Source organism: Suricata suricatta, chromosome 17 (genome assembly GCF_006229205.1).
Source record: "Suricata suricatta isolate VVHF042 chromosome 17, meerkat_22Aug2017_6uvM2_HiC, whole genome shotgun sequence".
Taxonomy (NCBI): Eukaryota; Metazoa; Chordata; class Mammalia; order Carnivora; family Herpestidae; genus Suricata; species Suricata suricatta.
In genome coordinates this window covers 53119842-53142498 of record NC_043716.1, presented here as the reverse complement: position 1 = coordinate 53142498, position 22657 = coordinate 53119842, and the positions used below count along the sequence as shown (strand labels likewise).

At 46.4% G+C, this 22657-nt stretch overlaps 1 long non-coding RNA gene across 1 annotated transcript in view; it reads right to left on the bottom strand.

Annotated features, from left to right (window-relative positions):
- Positions 1-2713: 2713 nt before the first annotated feature.
- LOC115282912 overlaps positions 2714-22657 on the bottom strand; it is a 26602-nt gene continuing 6658 nt past the window's right edge. The window contains exons 2-3 of the long non-coding RNA XR_003904798.1: positions 14365-14546; positions 2714-3117 (exon numbers count right to left, since the gene is read on the bottom strand). This is a non-coding gene — a long non-coding RNA (uncharacterized LOC115282912). The remainder of the gene's footprint in view (positions 3118-14364; positions 14547-22657) is intronic.

Here is a 22657-nt window from a genome sequence, read left to right as displayed (position 1 = left end):
GTATTTCACTGCTCATCGGTAGGAACTGAGCCTCACCTGGCTTGCCCTGTTGTGGTCAGAGAGCTTGGGGCATTTCGTGGAGGGACCGTCTCAGAAAGTCCTGCTCGAGGAGTTTGGAGCCATTTTCTGAAGAGCTGATATTAATTATCTGAAGATAAATAAGAACACCCCGTCCTCTGTCACTTTTATATTTTTTAAAGTACACTTTTAAGAAATGTTTATTTTGAGAAAGAGAGAGAGAGAGCACATGCATCAGGGAGGAGATGAGAGGGAGAGAGAGAATCCCAAGCAGGCTCTGCACTGTCAGTACAAAGTCCAACATGGGGCTTGATCTCAAGAACCGTGAGATCATGACTTGAGCTGAAATCAAGGGTTGGACACTCAACCGACTGATCCACCTAGGCACCCATCCCCAATGCCTTTAAATAGAGAAGTTGATGCAGGAAAAAAAAAAACACTTGACAAAGTATAGCGTCCTTTCTTAATATAAACCCTTAAGGAGGTCGGAATAGAAGGAACATATCTTCACATAATAAAAGCCATATATGAAAGGCCCACAGCCAATATCATCCTCAATGGGGAAAACTGAGAGCTTTCCCCCTGAGATCAGGAACACGACAAGGGTGTCCACTCTCACCACTGCTGTTAAACATAGTGCTGGAAGTCCCAGCCTCAGCAATCAGACAACAAAAGGAAATAAAAGGCATCCATATTGGCAAAGAAGCCAAACTTTCACCTTTCACAGATGACATGACACTTTACATGGAAACCCAAAGGGCTCTACCAAAAAACTGCTAGAAGTGATACATGAATTCACCAAAGTCTTGGGATATGAAATCAATGTACAGAAATCGGTTGCATTTCTATACACCAATAATGAACCAACAGAAAGAGATATCAAGGAATCTATCCTATTTACAATTGCACCAAGAACCATAAAATATCTCGGAATAAAGCTAACCAAAGAGGGAAAAGATCTGTATGCTGAAAAGTACAGAAAGCTTACAAAAGAAATTGAAGAAGACACAAAGAAATGGAAAAACATTCTATTCAAAAAACAAATATTGTTAAAATGTCAATGCTGCCCAAAGCAATCTACCCATTCAATGCAATCCCAATCAAAATAGCAGCAGCATTCTTTCCAGAGCTAGAACAAACAATCCTGAAATTTGTCTGGAACCACAAAAGACCCCGAATAGCCAAAGGCATGTTGAAAAAGAAAACTAAAGCTGAAGGCATCACAATCTGGACTTTAGCCTCAGCTACAAAGCTGTCATCATCAAGACAGTATGGTATTGGCACAAAAAGAGACACATAGACCAATGGAATAGCATAGAGAACCCAGAGTTAGACCCACAAATGTACGGCCAACTAATCTTCAACAAAGCAGGAAAGGGTATCCAATGGAAAAGAGACCGTCTCTTTAGCAAAAGTGCTGGGAGAACTGAACAGCAATATGCAGAAGAATGAAACTGGACCACTTTCTCACACCATACACAAAAATACATTTAAAAATGGATGAAAGACCTAAATCTGAGACAGGAAAACGTCAAAATCTTAGAGGAAAAAAGGCAACAACTTCTTTGACCTCACCGGCAGCAACTTCTTACTTGACGTGTCTCCAAAGGAAAAGGAAATAAAAGCAAAAATGAACTATTAGGACCTCATCAAGATAAAAACCTCTGCACAGCAAAGGAAACAATCAACAAAACTTAAGGTAACCAATGAAATGGGAGAAGGTATTTGCAAATGACATATCAGATAAAGGGGTAGTATCAAAAATCAATAAAGAACTTACCAAACTCAACATCTATAAAATAATCCAATGAAGAAATGGGCAGAAGACAAGAATAGACACTTTTCCAAAGAAAACATCCAGATGGCTAACAGACATGTGAAAAGATGCTCAATATTGCTCATCATCAGGGAAATAAAACTCAAAACCACATTGAGATACCACTTCACATGGGTCAGAGTGGCTAAAATTAACAACTCAGGACACAACACAAGTTAGCAAGAATGTGGAGAAAGGGGAACCCTCTTGCACTGTTGGTGGGAATGCAAACTGGTGCAGCCACTCTGGAAAACAGTGTGGAGGTTCCTCAAAAAACGTAAGATAGAACTACCCTACGACCCAGCAATAGCACTGCTAGGAATTTATCCAAAGGATACAGGAATGCTGATTCATAGGGGCACATGCATCTCAATGTTTATAGCAGTGCTAGCAACAATAACCAAATTATGGAAAGACCACAAATGTCCATCAACTGATGACTGGATAAAGAAGATATGGCATATATACGCAATGGAATACTACTCGGCAATGAAAAAGAATGAACTCTTGCCATTTACAACAACATGGATGGAACTGGAGAGTATTATGCTAAGTGAAATAAGTTGAAGAAATACAGATATCCTATGTTTTCACTCATATGTGGAATCTGAGAAACTTAACGGAAGACCATAGGGTAAGGGAAGGAAAAATAAGTTACAAACAGAGAGGGAGACAAACCATAAGAGACTCTTAAACACAGAAAACAAACTGAGGGTTGATGGGGGTGGGAGTTGGGGGGTGGTGAAAATGGGAGATGGGCATTGAGGAGGGAACTTGGGATGAGCACTGGCAATTGTGTGTAAGTGATGTGTCACGGAATCTACTCCCGAAGCCAAGACGACACTGTATAAATTATTAAATATAAATAAAGAGAGAAGATTAATCAATAGTCAGGTTTTATTATGCCGAGATCGTGGATTCCCCCGCAGACCACCAGGGAGTCCGAGTCACTATGCAAAAGCAAAGGGCATTTATTCGGGCTTAAGCTCGTCTCTCAGACCTCACCAACGCAGTGGATCTGTGCGGAGAGCCCTGATCATCAGTCGGGCAGGGTTTTTATTACAGTTGGGGGGAGGGATGGTGTGAGGGGCAGGGATTACAAGATGATTGGGTGGCACATTGGCAGAGGTTGGCATGGCGCAGGGTGATTGGCTAATTTAAAACTAAGCAGGTTCACTAAAACAGCGGGAATATCAGGCATTTAATGATTGGCTCGGGCGGTTGGTGGTATCTGCTTGGGCAACAGGTGGATTGTTTTTCTTTCTGTTGCTGCTGAGTCACACCTGGGGAAACAGAAACGTAGGCCTTTAGTTTCTGAGGCTTATTTGAAGCCTGTCATGGAGTCAGTTTGGTCCCTTTGTTTGAGGGGCACCTTACTGGCGTAGTGGTTAGAACATATGACTCTTGAACTCAGCGTCAAGAGTTCAAGCTCCATGTTGGATGTAGAGATTACTTAAATAAAACTTAAAAGAAAAAAAAGATAGTTTTGGCAAGAAGATAGATATATTAGTGGAAAATGAGCTAGAAAGAGGATGGTGCCCCTGGGTGGCTCAGTCAGTTGAACGTCCAACTCTTGATTTTGGCTCAGGTCATGATCCCAGGGTTGTGAGATCCAGCGCCTCGTCAAGCTCCACAATGAGCGTGGATCCTGCCCCTTCCCTGCTCACACTCATTCTCTCTCTCTCTCTCTCTCTCTCAGAAAAAAAAAAAGCTAGAAAGAGGAGCCATGGAGACTGAAAGCCGGCTGACCAGAGAGCCAGCCATCCTCACCTCCCACCCCAACTCCAGGAACCTTCTCTGGCACTTTATTTCCCAAACACCAACTCCAGACTCCTCCGCCTGGCATTCAGGACTCATTTTTGCACTGCTTCTTAGCACTTTGGGTGTAAATACCATTTCATTAACTACATTTGCGCCCGCTGGGAGCACAGACAGTACCCTCCTGCTTTTAGTTTCTCACAGATTATCAGAGTGGTTGTTTATATATCATTTGTGTCCTAAAGTGGCACCAAAAAAATGGTAGTAAGGACACTGTCTTTGCTTAGGAAAAGACTCAATATACGTTTTAAGGAAAGACGAGGCCCCAAATGCCTAGGTCTGCAAGCGCCAAAGCAGTAAGAGGATGCACCCAAATGCTCTACACTGAAAACTGAACCAAAAATCTGGAGCTGGACAGGAAAGAGAGGAAAGGGCAGAAAGGAAGCCTGAGCAATATAGTGGGGGGTTGGAGCCTGACCTGTGGAAATGGCAGGGGACTGTCAGGAAAAAGATTTCCCTGATAGGAATTTAAGGTTGTGTTTCTACAATGTAAAACCCCGCACCTCTCCAACCCCTCAGTGGAGACATCCACATACATAGATGTCTGTGTGAGTGGTTGGTTGAGAGAAAATACAGGGGCAAGGAATGTTTCACACTCTGTCAGTGCTGTTGGATGAGGCACCACTCCAGGGGGATTGTGGGAGAATCCCTGACGCAGTTCAGCCGGAAGTGATCATGACCAGGCTACATCTGTCAGACAGGATGGAGAGCATCAAGGAAATGGTCAAACCTGCAGAGACATGCGCTTTGTCACTGAGCAGTCACCACCTGTCGGGGTAACAGACATGCTTCCTGAAACTTACACGGGTCTCCGGGCCCACCCCTCACCCTCTTAGAAAGACTTTTCTGGGGCGCCTGGGTGGCTCATTTGGTTAAGCCACTAACTCTTGATTTCGGCTTGGGTCATGATCTCACAGTTTGTGAGTTAAAGTCACAAACTGGACTCTGCGCTGACAGTGAGGATCCTGCTTGGGATTCTTTCTCCCTCTTTCTCTGTCCCTCCTCACGTGTGCTCTCTCAAAATAAATAAACTTTAAAAACTTGTTTAGGGGTGCCAAGGTGGCTCAGTCCGTTAAGTATCCGGCTTCAGCTCAGGTCATGATCTCACGGTTCGTGGGATCAAGCCCCGCATCAGGCTCTGTGCTGACAGCTAGCTCAGAGCCTGGAGCCTGCTTCAGATTCTGTCTCCCTCTCTCTCTGACCCTCCCCTGCTCGCGCTGTCTCTCTCTGTCTCTCAAAAATAAATAAAAAACATTAAAAAATTTAAAAATTTGTTAAATAAGGCTTTCCTTCTGTGGACTTCTAGGTCACTGCTCTGTTCTGGTTCCTCTCCTGCTCACTGCTCACCCCTCCCCAGTCCCCTGCTGGCTTCTCCTCTGATCAGCCCTGGATATTGGCATGAGGAGGGCCTCCACTCTTACTTGCTCAGGTCTTTCTCTAGGCCCCTGGTCCTAAATACTGGATATATTCTGAGGACTACCCACATCTATATCAGTCTCTTTGTTTAAAAAATGTTTTATGTCTTTATTTTATTCTGAGAGACAGAGACAGAGAATGAGCAGGGGAGGGGCAGAGAGAGAGGGAGACACAGAATCTGAAGCAGGCTCCAGGCTCTGAGCTGCCAGCACAGAGCCTGACATGGGGCTCAAACCCATGGACTGTGAGATGATGGCCTGAGCCAAAGTTGATGCTTAACCGACTGAGCCACCCAGGTGCCCCTGGTCTTTTTTTTATGTTTATTTTTAAGACAGAGAACACAAGAAAGGGGGACAGAAGATCCAAAGCGGGCTCTGTGCTAACAGCAACAAGCCTGATGTGGGGCTCGAATTCACGGATCATGAGATCATGACCTGAGCCCAAGTCAGATCCTTAACCACTGAGCCACCCAGGTGCCCCTTACATCAGTCTTAATCTCTCCCCTAAACTCCAGATTCATTTAGCCAATTGTGTACTTGACATCTCCCTCCAGATGTGGAAGAAGCATCTCCGACTTAGAACATCCAAAACAAGCTCACGGCCTCCCCCCGGAACAGCTTCCTTCCCCTCCTTGCAGTAAACGGCACGAGCCAACATTCACCTGCTCCAGCCACAACCTTGACAGGTTCGAGTCCTTCTCTTCCTCCCTATCCGTATACCAGCTACCAGCAAGTTCTGTGAGCCCTAACTCCAAATTACAGCTCTAATATTTTTTTAATGTTTATTTTTTTAAGTTGTATTTATTTAGTTTGAGAGAGAGCAACAGAGAGAAAACGAGTGGAAGAAGGGCAGAGAGACAGGGTTAACAGAAGATCTGAAGCAGGCTCCGTGTTGAGCAGAGAGCCTGACGTGGGGTTCGAACTCACAAACCGTAAGGTCGTGACCTGAGCCAAAATCAGACTTAACCTGAGTGAGCCACTGAGGTGCCCCTATTTATTTATTTTCAGGGGGGATGAGAGGCAGAGAGAGAGAGAGAGAATCCGTGTAGAGCCTGCCGTGGGGCTTGATCTTACCACCAAGAGATCGCAACCTGAGCCCAGATCAAGAGTCGGATGCTTAACCGACGAAGCCACACAGGTGCCCCCAGCCCTACTCCGTCCACTTCTCTCACTTCTACTCTACCACCCCCCGTCCAGGCCACGACCAACACCTGCTGTCCGGCTGCCAGGGCTCACCCCCAGACTCAGCTCTTGCTGCTTCTGCAGCTTCCCTCCACCCAGTCTCTGCCCAGTAGCCCCAGGGACCTCCTCGTGACCGAAGTGAGATCCTGTCACTCCACTGCTGGAACTCCTGGAATGGCCTTGGGAGCAGAAGAATCGTATCTATTTTGACCATTACAGTCTTCTCAACACTTTGAACAGTGCCCGGCCCACATTCAGTGACTTTGAGTAATGAGTGCACGAGGACTTTCCAAAGACTGAAGAAGTACCCCACGGGCCTACCCATCTGCTTCTAACTGGGTGCTTTCTAAGTATTAAGGACTAAGTACTGAGTATTGAGTACTAAGCATCCTTCTGATTCAGCTTCCTGAACACCTTCTAAACCAGCGGAGTGATGTCCCGGGAGACATGCGATTGATCAGTGTCAGGAATACTTAACCTCTGTGCAGGCTGACTGTGTGCTCTGCACTGTTCTAAATGCTTTACATAACTCATACTAACCCTATGAGGATAGACCTACTATCATTCCCACTTCAAAGATGAGAAAAACAGATCCCCAGAGTCCAAGTAACCTGCCACCAGGAGCACAGCTAATAAGTGGTAGAGGAGGATTCAAGTGAGGCAGTGTAACTCGAGAGGCTGGGTCCTTCCTTCCTTCCTTCTTTCCTTCCTTTTTCTTTCTTTCCTTTTCCTTCCTTCCTTCTTTCTTTCTTTCTTTCTTTCTTTCTTTCTTTCTTTCTTTCTTTCTTTCTTTCTTCCTTCCTTCCTTCCTTCCTTCCTTCCTTCCTTCCTTCCTTTTTCTTTCTTTCTTTCTGATTCATTGAGGGGTGCCTTAGTGGCTCAGTCAGTTAAGTAAGTGTCTGGCTTTGGCTCAGGTCATGATCTCACGGTTCGTGTGTTCGAGCCCTGCATCGGGCTCTGTGCTGACAGCTAGCTCAGAGCCTGGAGCCTGTCTTCGGGTTCTGTGTCTCCCTCTCTCTCTGACTCTCCCATGCTCATGTTGTCTCTCAAAAATAAATAAAAAACATTAAAAAATAAAAACATTTTTTTAAAGTTAAACAGATTCATTGACATATAATTCACATACCATACAATTCACCCATTCAAGTGTATCATTCAAGGGCACCTGGGTGGCTCAGTTGTTTAAGCATCTGACCCTTGGTTTCAGCTCAAGGGTCGTGGGATCAAGCCCCATGTCAGACTCTGCTGAGTGTGGAGTCTGCTTAAGATTCTCTCTCTCCCTCTGCCCCCTCCATTGCTCGCACACACATTCTCTCTCTAAAATAAAAGAAAATAAAATAAAAACGAATAAAGTTGGGGCATCTGGGTGACTCAGTCGGTTAAGCCTCTGGCTTCGGCTCAGGTCAGATCTCATGTCCGTGGGTTCAAGCCCTGCGTCAGGAGGGGCTAGCTCAGAGCCTGGAGCCTGCTTCCGGTTCTGTGTCTCCTTCTCTCTCTGCCCCTCCTCCTCTCATGCTCTGTCTCTCTCTGTATCAAAAATAAATAAAACATTTTAAAAATTTTTTAATAAAACAAAATAAAATAAAAATGAATAAAGTTGGGGCGTCTGGGTGGCTCAGTCGGTTAAGCATTCAACTTCAGCTCAGGTCATGATCTCACTGTTCATGAGTCTTCTGCGGACAGCTCAGAGCCTGGAGCTGCTTCGGATTCTGTGTCTCCCTCTCTCTGCCCCTCCCCTGCTCATGCTTTGTCTCTCTTTCTCTCAAAAATAAATAAACATTAAAAAAATTTTTTTAATAAATAAAGTATATCATTCAGTGGCTTTTAGTATGTTCACAGATACGTGCAACCATCACAACAAGCAACTATGGAACATTTTTGGAACCCAAAGCAGAAACCCTATCCTTCCTGGCAGTCATGTCCAGTTTCCCCCCACCCCTCCTTCAGCCTCAGGCAGCCACTAATCTACTTTCTATCTTTATGGACGATCTATTCTGGACATCCATATAAATGGAATCGTACAATACTTGATCTTCAGTGACTGGCTTATTTCAGTAAGCACAGTGTTTTCAAGATTCATGCACGTTGTAACATGTATTGGTACTTCATTCCTTTTATTTATTTACTTATTTAAAATGTGTATTTATTGGGGTGCCTGGGGGGCTCAGTCGGTTAGGTGGCCGCCTTTGGCTCAGGTCATGATCTCATGGGTTCGAGCCCCACGTCAGGCTCTGTGCTGACAGCTCAGAGCCTGGATCCTGCTTCAGATTCTGTGTCTCCCTCTATCTCTGACCCTCCCCTGCTCGCACTGTCTCTGTCTCTCAAAAATAAATAAAAGCCATAAAAATTTTTTTACATGTGTATTTATTTATTTTTGAGAGAGAGAGAGAGAGAGAGAGAGAGAGTGGGGAGGGGGGTGTGCAGAGAGAAGGAGAGATTGAGAATCCCAAGCAGATTCCACACTCCCAGCGCAGAGCCCAGTGCGGGGCTCCAACCCATGAACCGTGAGATCGTGACCTGAACCAAAACTAAGAGTCAGAAGCTACACCATCTGTGGCACCCACATGCCCCCGTGCTTCACTTAATCACCAGTAATATTTTGGGGCGCCTGGGTGGCGGCTCAGTCAGTTAAGCATCCGACTTCGGCTCAGGTCATGATCTCACAGTCTGTGGGTTCGAGCCCCGTGTTGGCCTCTGCGCTGACAGCTCAGAGCCTGGAGCCTGCTTCGGATTCTCCGTCTACCTCTCTCTCTCTGCCCCTCCTCCACTAGTGCTCTTTCTCTCTCAAAAATGAACATTAAAAAAATAATAATGATAATTACTAGTAATATTCAAAGGATAGACTCCATTTTGTTTATCCATTCACTCACTAATGGACGTTTGAGTTGTTTCCATTTTCTTTGGCTATTATGAATAATGCTGCTATGAACATTTGTGCATAAGTTGTTGTGTGGACATGTTTTCATTTCTCGTGGGTGTTACCTAGGTGTGAAATTGCCGGGTTATGTGGGATACAGAGACAAGTTTCTCTCTTTCTTTCTTCTTTTTTTCTTATTTTTGAGAGAAAGAAAGAGAGCAAGCAGGGGAGGGGCAGAGAGGGGGCGGGGGACAGAGGATCCAAAACAGGCTTTGTGCTGACAGCAGAGCACAGAGAGCTCAAGGCAGGGCTTGGAGTCAAAATCCTCAAGATCATGACCTGAGCCAAAACCAGACTCACCGGACTGAGCCACCCAGGCGCTCCTAGAGACGGGTTTCTTTCTTTCTTTCTTTTTTTTTTTTAATGTTTTTTATTAATTTTTGAGAGACAGAGAGAGACAGTGCGAGCAGGGGAGGGTCAGAGAGAGAGGGAGACACAGAATCTGAGGCAGGCTCGAGGCTCTGAGCTAGCTGTCAGCACAGAGCCCAATGTGGGGCTCGAACCCACGAACCGTGAGATCATGACCTGAGCCGAAGCTGGACGCCTAACCGACTGAGCCCCCCAGGCGCCCCAGAAACAGGTTTCTTAAGGGCCTCTCTGTTGAGCCTCCTGTAGTGAAGAATACGGTGAATCAGATGACCATTTGGTGTTATCAGTCTCGAGATCCTTAGTTAGCATAGTTGGCCCCTGGCTGAGTTTTTGGGAGACCTAAAACCCAAGAGGTGAGGAGTTGCCTCTGAGAATGACGGAAAATGTCCCCAGAAGAAAAACTGTTGCCAGTTGCAGGTTCCTTATGTTAAGTCACTCCCCGACAAGGTCGGTGCCACTTCCTTTTCTAAAGGGAGAAATGGGTTTGTATGAGTTCACCTGCTCCTTTTCAGCCATGGCCCTTTCTGATCAAGGGCAGAAATTTGCAAAGGGACTGGTTAGTGTCTGAACGCACTGTCAACACAGAGGAATAGAGTATTCCTATTTTTTAAAACAGGTCATTTTGGGGCGTCTGGGTGGCTCAGTTGGTTAAGCGTCTGATTTCGGCTCAAGTTATAATTTCACGGTTCATGGGTTCGAGCCCTGCATCTGGCTCTGTGCCAACAGAATGAAATCTGCTTGAGATTCTCTCTCCCTCTCTCTCTGCCCCTGACTTGCACTTACTCTCTTTCTCTCAAAATAAGTAGACAAACTTTTTAAAAAATTGGTCATTTTAGGGGGACACCTGGGTTGCGCTGGTTGAGGGTCCCGTTTCGGCTCAAGTCATGATCTCCCTGGGAGTTCAAGCCCCTCAGCCAGCTCACTGCTGTCAGCACAGAGTCTGCTTTGGATCCTCGGTCCCCCTCCCTCCCTGGCCCACCCCTACTTGTGCTTTCAAAATTAAAAACAAACATTCAAAAAGAAAAAGAAAAAGAATAATTGGTTGATTTAGGTATCAAGTATAACAGAAGTCTCATGAGTGCTTTTCCCAGCCCTTCCGCTCATGCTGGCACCCCTTTCCCAGCCCCTCAGCACCGAGGCTGCGTCCACTCAGAGAGAGATAGGTCTTTCTCCCCCCAGGGAACTTGTCTGAGCTTCCAGGATCAGGGCGTGCAGAAGAAGGGAGGTTAGCTGGGGAATCCGCTTAGCCAACAAGCCCCAAACAAAGAGCTGGAAGGTTGGAGGGGGGCATTGCTCCGGGACCTGCCCAAGGGCAGCACCTGAGACTCCTTCAAGTTTCTCCGCGGAAGTCCTTTGCCGGCCTGGTGCTATCGGATGACTCTGCCGTCCCCTCTCCACCAAGGCTGCCGGCTTCCCCGCCTCCGGGGAACAGCCTGGGGGGCCTGTGGGTGCAGCAAGGGCTGTGGGATCAAGGTCAGCTACTGAACCCAGGCGGCCTCGCTGGGAAAACACCGGAGGTGCTCAGGACCCGGCCCTGCGGTGGAGCAGTTCATCTTGAGTGTAAAGATCAACCAACCCCCGGTTGTTGCCTTGGTTGTGCTCAGACTGTATCCCGGGTGTGGTCAGTGTGCTGCCCGGTGCCAAACGAGCTTCAGTGTTCCCTCACCGTCTTTACTGGATGCAAGTTCGGAGCCGTTTGTCCTTCTCGTAATGTGCCTTGGATTCACTCACTGCCCTTCCTTTGGGGCCTCTCAGAGCTTTGTCCCGACGATCCACCTCCCTTCTGCCTAGGACATCCCTGTGAGATGGGCCGCAGTCCGTAAAATCCTATCCGTATTCTCCAGGGCAAAAAAGTAGGACAACCACACTAAGTGACTTTGCTCAGGATCACACAATAAATAGGCTGTGGGTTGAAGCTGAAAAGAAGCCCTAAGCTTGTCATTAATCACATCCTTCGCTCCTCAGAGATTTTAAACCGCCTCTCCGCTGGCTGAGTTTCCCAGGGGAGAGGGAATGTTCCATAGGAAGGCGATGCGAGCCGCACACCCCCGCTGGGGTCCCAGCCACTTGGAACGTGCCCTTCCCGCTTCCGGACTAGAAGGGAAAATGCGAGCTTAACTTGAAGGTATGGTCTGTTTCCGTTACCCTTGATAAATAGCCAGGCTACGTCAGGGCTGCAGAGTGACAATTTGGCCAGAGCTGCACATATGTAAAGCCACAGAGTTGGAAACTGAAAAACTGATTAAAGACCAAATTTACCTGACAGAGGCAGAGGGGGAGAAAGAAAGAAAAATTCAAACAAGAAAAAATGTACAACACACTTCATTTTCCATTCAGCATTATAATATAGTTGCTTGGTATAGCTCATAATTTTCTAGGTAAGAAGAACGCATTGTGGGGTGCGTGGGTGGCTCAGTCGGTTTAAATCCGACTTCGGCTCAGGTCATGAGCTCATGGTCCATGAGTTTGAGCCCTGCCTGTATCGGGCTCTGGGCTGACAGCTCGGAGCCTGGAGGCTGCTTCAGATTCTGTGTCTCCCTCTCTCTCTGCTCTTCCCCTGTTCATGCTCTGTCTGTCTCTCTCTCTCAAAAACAAAACAAAACAAAAAACGAACAAAAACAAAAAAACATTTAAAAAACATTTAAAAAAAGAATAATGCATTGTGATGAGCACTGGGTGTTATATGTAAGTGATGAACCACTGAATTCTACTCCTGAAACCAATATTGCACTGTATGTGAACTAACTAAAATTAAAATTAAAAGAAAAAAGAAGAAGAAGAAGAAGAAGAAGAATGAGGACATGGCCATCCGGGAAAAAATATGTTCCTAAAAGATAAACATTTGAATTTCTTATATGAATGCATTCTCTCCACAGGATTAATATTGCCCCGAAAGGCGAATAAAGAAAATTGGTTTGTGGGAGATGAAAAAACTGTAGATATTCTAATTGTTGGTGAGCCTCCAAAGCTCATTTCTGCCCCCAAAAAATCTTATTTCTTGGTATTTAATTTCCCTCATTAAGGATTATTTGAATTCAATTTACTTTTTCTCTTTGGAGGGTAATAACGAAATCCTAAAAGGTTTAAAACACCACTTTATGGAAAAGTTTGCTCTCTCCTACAAAGTCTGTGTCAGTCATAGCCTACCATTAGCTCTTATCTTTTCTGGAAGTCTTAACTACCTATTATTTTTTAGTCTAGTACTTTTTCTCTTTTTTCTTTCTTTCCTTTTTTTAATTTTTTTTTTTTTTTGATACAAAGAGAGACAGAGCATGAGAGAGGGAGGGGCAGAGAGAGAGAAGGAAACACAGAATCTGAAGCAGGCTCCAGGCTCTGAGCTAGCTGTCAGCACAGAGCCTGACGCGGGGCTCGAACCCACGAACGTGAGATCTGACCTGAGCCGAAGCCAGAGACTTAACCGACTGAGCCACCCAGGCGCCCCAAGCCACCTGGTTTAAAATCAAGTATACGGCTCTGAGGGGCACCTGGGTGGTTCATTCAGTTAAGCATCTGACTCTTGATCTCAGCTCAGGTCTTGATCTCAAGGTCATGAGTTCATGCCCAGCATGGAGCCTGCTTGAGATGCTCCATCTCCCTCTCTCGTGTGCTCTCTCTCTCTCTGTCTACAAAAAAAAAAAAAAAATTAAAGTCAAGGACACGGCCCCAAATGCTCGACCTTAGAACCTGCTGCTGCCGCCCAGGTCTGCTCTTCAAAGGCAGCATGCCTAACGTGGCTGCTTGTTGGGGGCGGAGACAGAGGTCAGTGGCCCCAGGACTCTTTCCTGATCTCATGAGATACGGTGTATAAAGATGCTTTGGGACTGCAAAGTATAAAGTGTATCATAAATCCTCCTTCCAACTCTGTGAATAAGCTGCGTGAAGAAAGGCAGGTTTATCTCAGGACGATGACCAGATCCTTGCCTTGATTTTTACCACACAAACTTGAAATAATTGATGGCTGCTTATAAACCCCCTTTTCTATCTTTGGGCGACGGGGCCCTCAGGAGAGCGTGTGACGTGTCATCAGCTGTCCTTCCACCTGGGCTTCTGCAGCCTGGTCTCGAATTGCTGGCTGCATTCTTATTTTTCATCGCAATCCTGTCCTTTCTTCTTGTATGCGCAGAAAGTGCCAGCGATGCAGGGGCTTGTCCTTTCAAGGGGCCCCTGAGATTCTCACAGCTTTGCTCTGAACCCCAGAGCTTTCCCCGCTTCCACCAGAAATGGAGCTGGAGTACCTATTGGCAGTGTCTCCTAACTCAAGCCCAAAGGGTCCCTGTTCCCCTCTGAACGCTGCTCAGGATGTGTCCCGCTGAGAGGGCCCTCGCTCAGGGTGTAGCTGCGGGCCATCAGAGGCCTCAAACTTCCATAAGCAGGCTCTTCAGTTCTCCTGCAGAATGACCCGCGCCGCCAACACGAACAGGCACAGGTACTGGAAAGCCCAGCTTTGCTGTCAGGCAAAAATGCGCATTAAATATTTCTCATCGCTTTTGTGCCTTTTAGGGGTTTGGCTGACAAAGGGATTTGTGAGAAAGTTCATAATATTTTTTTAATGTTTATTTATTTATTTTGAGTGAGAGAGCGCACGTGCATGCGTGAGTAGGGGAGAGGGAGAGAGGGAGAGAGAGAATAACAAGCAGGCTCCACACTGTCAGCACAGAGCCTGCTGCGGGGCTCGATCCTAAGAACCGTGGACGTTTAACCACCTGAGCCACCCAGGGGCCCCCTAATATGTTTGATGCACTTAATACTTCACTGTTCTACTTGCTACGAGGCAGAACGCTTGGGGGTTACGTTGGGCCTGGCCAGGTAAGCCCGGATCTGATACTTACGGGTACAAGACCTCTCTGAGCCCCAGTTTCTTCATCTGTAGAAGCTGGAAAACCAGGGAATGTTCTCATCAGCTTGCTAAGTGAGATCATGAGGCAATAAACAGGAGACGCTGAGCATAGGCCGTGGTACGTGATCAGTTCAAGGTGGGCATGGCTGTGGTGACTGTCAGTAAAATGAGGAGCTGAATAAGAAAGGGGAAAAAACCTGCTTTAGAAGAGAAGGAGCCAAATTAAATTCCACACTGAATTTTACAAACCTTATGTTTAAAAATATTATTGTATTCATAAGTCATTCAGAGGAAACAAAGAGGGAGACAAAGAGAAATAGGTCCCTTCCCAGGCCTGTCACCTACTTCCAGGTCCCCTCTCCAGAGGCAGCTAATACACGAGTTTCCTGAGTATCCTCCCAAAAATTGCCACTATTGAAAAAAGTCGTGAGGGACATTTTTTTAAATTTTTTATATTTTTTATTTATTTTTGAGAGACAGAGACAGCGGGAGAATGGGAGGGTCAGAGAGAGAGGGAAATACAGAATCCGAAGATGGGCTCCAGGCTCCGAGCTGGCTGTCAGCACAGAGCCTGACGTGGGGCTCAAACCCACAAACTGCAAGATCATGACCTGAGCTGAAGTCAAGAATCGGATGCTTAACAGACCGAGACACCCAGGCACCCCTCATTTTCATTTTTTAAGAATTTTCTTTATTTTTTTGAATTTTTAAAAATGCTTATTTATTTTTGGGGTGCCTGGGTGGCTCAGTCAGTTAAGCATCCGACTTTGGCTCAGGTCATGATCTCATGGTTTGTGGGTTCAAGCCCTGCATCGGGCTCTGTGCTGACAGCTAGCTCGGAGCCTGGGGTCTATCTCCAGATTCTGTGCCTTCCTCTTTCTGACCCTTCCCTGCTTACACTGTCACTCTTTCTCTCTCAAAAATAAAAATAAAACACTAAAAAAATTTTTTTAAGATTAAAAAAATGTTTATTTATTTTTGAGAGACAAAGAGAGGCAGAGCATGAGCAGGGGAGGAGCAGACAGAGGGAGACACAGAATCCAAAGCAGGATTCGGGCTCTGAACTGTCAGCACAGAACCCGATGGGAGGCTCGAACTCATGAACCGTGAGATCATGACCTGAGCGAAGTCGGACGCTCAGTCTCCTGAGCCACCCAGGCGCCCCTTGTTTTTATTTTTTAAGATTTTTGTTTTTATTTTTTTAAAGCTTATTCCTTTTGAGAGAGAGAGAGAGAGAGAGAGAGAGAAAGAGAGAGAATACAAAGTAGGCTCTGTGCTGTCAGAGAAGAGTCCACTGCGGGGCTCGATTCCACAAACTGTAAGACCATGACCTGAGCCGAAACCAAGAGTCAGATGCTTAACTGACGGAGCCACCCAGGAACGCCAGATTCTTCTAAGATTTTAATTTTTTTAAAGGAACGTCTACATTCAACGTGGGGCTCGAAGTCACAACCCTGAGATCAAGAGTTGCACGCTCCACCAACTGAGCCGGCCACGCACCCTGTGGGAGCGAAATTCGTTTTCATGAGCACTGCAATGGGATGACTTCTAAACATCAGGCAGAGCAGTGTGATAATGAAGACAGCTGCCTGTGTGGTCTGGTTGGATCCCAAACTTAGGGGGTATTTTGACAGCAAAGCGAGTTCTCCACAGTCTTAGCCAGACGGGATAAAGCCTTTCTAGCTATAAGAAGACACACGGGCTCAGAAAAGCAATATGATTCAGAAGCGGGATTCACAGCTCCCGGAGCGGAGAGCCCCCATCTGTGGTGGAGGACGGCAGGGCAGGGCAAGGCCGCGCTGTGCCGTCTGAACTCTGCACTGTGGACTCATTCCCGGCATTCCCCATTTGCCAAGCCCACATTGCCGACATTCCCCCAGGGCTTAGGTTCGCGGCCTTCCTCCTGGGCAGAGATACTTGAACTGGTCTGGCTTCGCCCTCAGCTGCTGGAGGGTCCGAAGCACGGGTCAGAGAAGACAATGGGCAGAGGCCGGGCTGCAGTGAGCAAGGATCCCTTCCTGCATTCTCTCCCTTGCCGGCTGGAGTCCAGGATCTTTGTCGTGAAATCCAAAGATCTTATATTTATCCACGAGCGACTCGGTGAACGTAAACCTGTCCAAGTCTTAAGATGCACCTGTTTGTTGGATAAACAGGGCTATTTGTTGCCACACTGTTAGCAGGGTGAGTGTGTGTATATATAGAGCTAAGAGCTCACTCACGTGCCTTCAATCTTCTGCCAAACAAACGAGTATTTAATCACCCCAATTGAAAGAGATTCTGTGACCTCAGTAACACATTCCAGTACTTAGCTCTATGTCAGGAAGTTCCCACTTGGATCTAACCCCAATTTGCTGAAGCTGGAACTCGTCTGGTGTCCAGTATTTAAGGAATATAGTGGTGATTGCCTTCTGTGTGCTTGAGGACACTAGCTTTTATCCCTTTAACTCAATTTTTTAATGTTTCTTTATTATTTTTGAGAGAGAGAGTGCAATCGGGGGAGGGAGAGAGACAGAAGACACAGAATTTGAAGCAGCTCCAGGCTCTGAGCCCAATGTGGGGCTGGAACCCACCAACCATGAGATCATGACCTGAGCCGAAGTTGGATGCTTAACGGACTGAGCCACCCGGGCGCCCCTGCCCCTTTAATTCTAAATGAAAGCCCATCCAAGTTCATTCATTTTTCATTTCCATTCAGTTTCTAACCCCTCAGTTACTCCTTTGGCTCAGGTCTGCGTGTTCTCCTTTTCAGTGTCTCCGAAACAGGCCAGGGACTCCAGAAGAACTTTCCCTGCATGGGACATCAGGAAGGACCCTTGACGAGGCATCTATTTCTCACTTCCTGCCAGCATCCTCTTTCCTTTCATCCTACAAGCCTTTGGAGCCACTTGTCTGAATTCATCTTTGGCCTGTGTGTGTATAAGCACAGCTTTATAAAGCAAAAGCCTTTCTGACTTTCCTGAGTATCAGAGTGAGTGAATAAAGACGCTCCCTCTGGTCTCTAGGCAGTTCTGGTGTTTACATTGATCTTAGCTCGTGATGATGCTTACGGAGATTTCATGTTCCTAAAGCCCAAATGTCTGTGTTAAGTTGGGAGAGGATGGAAATGTGTTTTCTTGAGCAGAGCCAAAGACTCGGGAACTCAGGAGTTGACTCCTAGCCCCGGAAAGGCTGCCAGCAAGACTTTGAAGTGAGTTGCTTTATTTCTTTGGGGCTCAGAGCAGGAGAACAGGGGTGGCATCAGTAAGCTTCCCAGGGCAAAGTCTTGTAAAACCCTGAGCTAGACAACGTTGAAGGGGGGAGAGATGGAGGAGGAGGAGGTGGGAGGAGAAAATGGAAAAACAAGAAGCATTAGAATTAATGTACAAGCAATCCTCTTATTTTCCAAATGAAATGAGCCTAAAAAAAGCAGGAAAATGCACTTTATCAACTAGTCTTCATAATTCCCCACTGCTATTAAGGCTGGAGGCTCTAAAGCCGTCAGAGATGCAGTATCTCTGCTACAGGAGATAGCTTATCTCGTAGATAAAATGTGCCAAGCTCCAAGCACAGGGTCCTAAAACATAGCTGGCACTCAGTTCAAGTTGTGTCTCTTCCTGACTGTATTGCTGATAACAAGAAAGGTTAAAGGAGCCATGGAGTTGACATTATTCTAGTTGCCAGTTCAAACCCTTCGCCGTGTGGCCGTCAAAACACAGCCAGGAAACGTTGAACTTCTCAGGGAGAGTGGCTCCCGGTGACAGTCTGGTTTTGGCCTTCTGGCCATCCTGGGAGGGGCCTCGCGGTGACAATGAATCCCTGTAACCGGTCTCGCTCCTTTCCCTCCCGACTGACAATTATCTTAATGTCATGGTCCAGATGCCACGAGAATAGTAATAATAATAAAACAGTGAGCATTTCTCAAGAGCTTACTGAGGGCCAGGCTCCCACTTAACCGCACCACATGCATCATGACGTGTCGGCTCTGAGACAAAATGTTCAGACGCCGAGGATCCTTGCCAGAGGGGAGGACACCACAGACCTTGCAGCAGAACCCTGCCGATCTGAAAAAGTTCGAGAAGAGAGAATAAGTTCCATAACGTTCTGCCCTCAGGCCATAAAACCAAAAGAATCATCTAGCGGAGACAGAAGGCATGTTTCACACAAGAAGGGAGGGGAACGCAGCTTTGGGGTTTACCAAATAAATGGGAAAATCTTACTTCTATCTTTGGTAACCACAAGGGATTGAAACTTGTGGTTAAAGATTTGGGGGTTAGGAAGAGTGAGAGGGGGAGGGGAGTCTTGTTCATTCCTGATTTCTGTGTTTTGGCTCCAGGGAAATAGGGTTTCCATTGCAGAGGGTGCAACTGGATATTTCCTCCACGCTCCGTCGCTGGGACCTGGCAAGCGACATTTCCTGGCCCTCAACGGCAGCCAGTCCCAGCAGTGAGGTCAAATCCACTTTTGGAGCCAAACACCAACATTCCTTTACAGTTAGTGCTGCTGCCTCGGAGGAAGCTCTTGCCTGCCTAGACGGACCTCTACCGGCAACCAGAGGGAGCGGCCTGATTTTCCAGCCCATGCAAGACCTAGAAATGTTGGACTCCTTGTCACAACAGAAGCCTCTTGCTAATTGCCCTGTGGTTGACGATGACAGGGAGGGTCGACAACACGAGCAAGGTGAAGTTATTCCACTTGCTAATTAAAGCTGTGAAGTATGCTTTCCTGTAAAACGTGAAACCACTGAATGGTTGGATGTGCCCAACCTGCTGGCCCTGGCAGCGATTGTCTTGAATTGTCTCTCAGGGATATCACTTGCCCAGCTCCGGGGTGGCGATGAGATATTTCCTCTCTAGAGGAGCCTTAAGGCTTTTGTAGGAAAAACTGTGTGCCAGGGCTCACTTATAAAAGGATGTCCTGGGGGTGCCTGTCAGTTGAGCGTCTGACTCTTGGTTTCGGCTCAGGTCATGATCTCACGGTTCGTGTGCTCTGGCCCCACACTGGGCTTTCTACCATCAGTGCAGAGCCCGCTTTAGATCCTCTGTCCCCTTCTCTATGCCCCTCCCTTGCTCTCTCAAAAAATAAATAAATTAATTAATTAATTAAATTAAAAAATAAAAGGTGATGAAGGAACATTTTGCAGCACGCTTACAACAAATTATCCAGTTTTGCTTCATTTCCACGACAGCTCTGTTTTGACTTGTATCATCATCCCCATTTTTCCAGATGAGAAAATTAAGTCCCGAGCAGGTCACAACGCCCGTCAGAGATCATACAGTCACTTAGCAGAAAACCTAGCACGAGAACCACTTCTCTTGCCCCAAGTCCTGCTTGTACGTCACTGTGTCTCCGGGGTCAGTCCTCCTGTCCTCAAGCTGGAAGTCCCAGAGTCACCCGTCTTTCCCGCTGTCACTCACCTCTCCCTCCCAATGCAGCAACATGCAAGCGCATGTGTCCACACTCCATCACTGCAAACTGTGGTTTCTCCCGGGGGTGACTCCCAAGCCCGCCCGTCCCACAGCGCCTCTGGCCATCTCTGACTCACCAACCCAATCCAAACTCACTTAAGCGGTTCCAACAAGCTTCTGACATTGTGGTTTAAATATTTATTTGTTTACTGATGTGTCGTCCACCTTTCCCACCGGGTTGTAAGCTCCACGAAAGCAGGAACCCTGTCCTTTTAAATTCACCAGTGCCTAGATCATAATGTATTTTCAGTAAATGGTCGTGGGACAAATGAGTGAAAACGTGCTAGTCTAGCAATTCCACGGTATAGTAAGATACTCATGTCTAGGCCCCGACTCCCAGGATTCTACTTTACCAGGGACGGTGCCAGGTATCAATATGTTTTTTAAATATTCGATATATTTTAAAACTTCTTAATGTGGTAACATATATATAACACCATTTAAACCATTAAAAGTGTACAGTTCAGGAGGTGCCTGGGCGGCTCAGTCAGTTGAGCATCCAACTTCAGCTCACGTCATGATCTCACAGTTCCTGGGTTCGAGCCCTGCGTTAGGCTCTGTATTGACAGTTTGGAGCCTGGAGCCTGCTTTGGACTCTGTGTCTCCCTCTCTCTCTTCCCCTCTCCTGCTTGTTCTCTCTCTCTCTCTCTCTCTCTCTCTCTTTCAAAAAGTGTATACAGTTCAGGGATACTTGGGTGGCTCAGTTGGTTACGTGTCTCTCGATCTGGGCTCAGGTCATGATCTCATGGGTTTGTGAGTTCGAGCCCTGGGTCTGGCTCTGTTCTGACAGCAGAGAGCTTATTTGGGATTCTCTCTCTCTCTTCCTTTCTATCGGCCCCTCTCCCACTCACGTGCATGCATGCGCACTCTCAAAACAAACATTAAAAAAGCAAACGTGTACAGTTCAGTGACATTAAGTACATATGTATTATTGTGCAACCATCACTACCACCCACCTGCAAACCTTTTTCATCTTTCCTAACAGAACTCTGTCCCCACAGCCCTGTTCCTCCCCCCCTCCCCCACAGAGCATCTTTCTTTTCTGCTTGTCTTAGATTTCATGCCCCATCGAGACACCTGATGCCTTCCATGCACCCTCCATGCCCTGGCCCTTTGCCTTTGGTGGTATCAGCTTCACAAAATCCCAACCTGGATACCCCAGGCCCTTTGCCTGCACTGTGTCGACAACCAGGCGGCCATGTTTAACTGGTTGAAAGCACGCAGCCAGGCTGACTGGCCTCTTTTGAATTAAAAATCACAAATCCAACCAGAATCTCAGCACCACCTGTAATATTTCCTGAATTTATTTCATGTCCCATAGTCCAAAAGTTCAGTTTCATGCTTTCTGACCAAAACAAACTTCCTGTACTCTCCCCTCCCTCCCCCCTCAGGGGTTGACTTCACTCATTTATTTATTTATTTATTTTGTGGTGCTCGAACCCACGAACTGTGAGATCATGACCCCACGAACTGTGAGATTATGACCTGAGCCCAAGTCAGATGCTTAACTGACTGAGCCACCCAGGCGCCCCGAACCTGGGTGCAGAAGTTTCCAATGCAGAGAGATTGCATCTTCCCAAGACCATTGCCACACACTGACCTGTATCTGTTCTCACCTGTGCTGCTCATTGTCCACGAAAACGAGTGAGCTACAGAGACTTTGCACCCCAATCCCTCTTGTCTCCTGCACCCCAGAGTTTCCCCGTCTACTAGATAATTCCGTACAGCATACAAAGCATGCCCTAATAGGTCCCATATTTAAAATCCCTTCCTTGGCTCTTCCCCGTTCTTTGCTCTGCTTTATAGAAAAACTCTCTTTTTTTTTTTAAGATTTTATTTTGTAAGTAATCTCTACCACCAATGAAGGGCTTGAAACTGCAACCCTGAGATCAAGAGCCCCAAGCTTCACCAACTGCCAGAGTCAGGTACGCCTCTCCCCAAACTCTCACATAACAACGGCTCTCACTTGCTGCCTGTACTTCCTTACTTACATTGTTTCTCTTTCCCCCAGTCCTTTCTCCCCTCCAATTAGACTCTCACCACCCCCCCCCCCCCCAACCCCCGCTCCGGTGAGATTCTCTGGTCCATTTCACAAACAATCTCCAAATTCAATGGTTGCCTGCCTTCCTCTGGCCCATCCTCTTTGGTTACATTGGACATGGCTGACTACCCCTCCATATGGAAACACTTAATTTCCTCATCTATAAAATGGGCATAGTCATAATATCTACTGCATGTGGTTATTGTGGGAACTAATGAGATACCAACCATAAACCCCTTTGACTTTCCCTGGCCCAGTACCTATGGGCTAGTCTTTAAAATTTTCATCTTTCATGAGATAAGGGGTTCATGTAATAGTTGTCTAATTTATACTCAGTTTGTAAAAATTAATTAATTAATTAATTAAGGACAGCTGGGTAGCTCAGTTGGTTAAGCATCGACTTCAGCTCAGGTCATGATCTCATGGTTCCTGAGCTTGAACCCCACATCCAGCTCTGTGCTGACAGCCCAGAGCCTGCTTTAGATCCTCTGTCTCCCTCTTTCTCTCTGCTCCTCCCCTGCTCACACTCTCCTTCTCTTTCTCAAAAATAGATAAATATTTTTATAAAGCAAAAAGTAAACGGACATCAGAGGCTGCAATAAATTTTTAAAAATAAAAAATGTTAAGGGAGAAGAAAAAGGAGGGTCTCATATGTAGAATGTTTTGTTATTTAAAAGAATATAACAAAATCAACATCAGAGAAACTTCCTAGTATTAAAATTACTAATGCTTCTTTCTTGTAGGCGTAGGAACAGTGGGGAAATTTCCACCCTTTGGATACATTACTTGTATTTTATTTT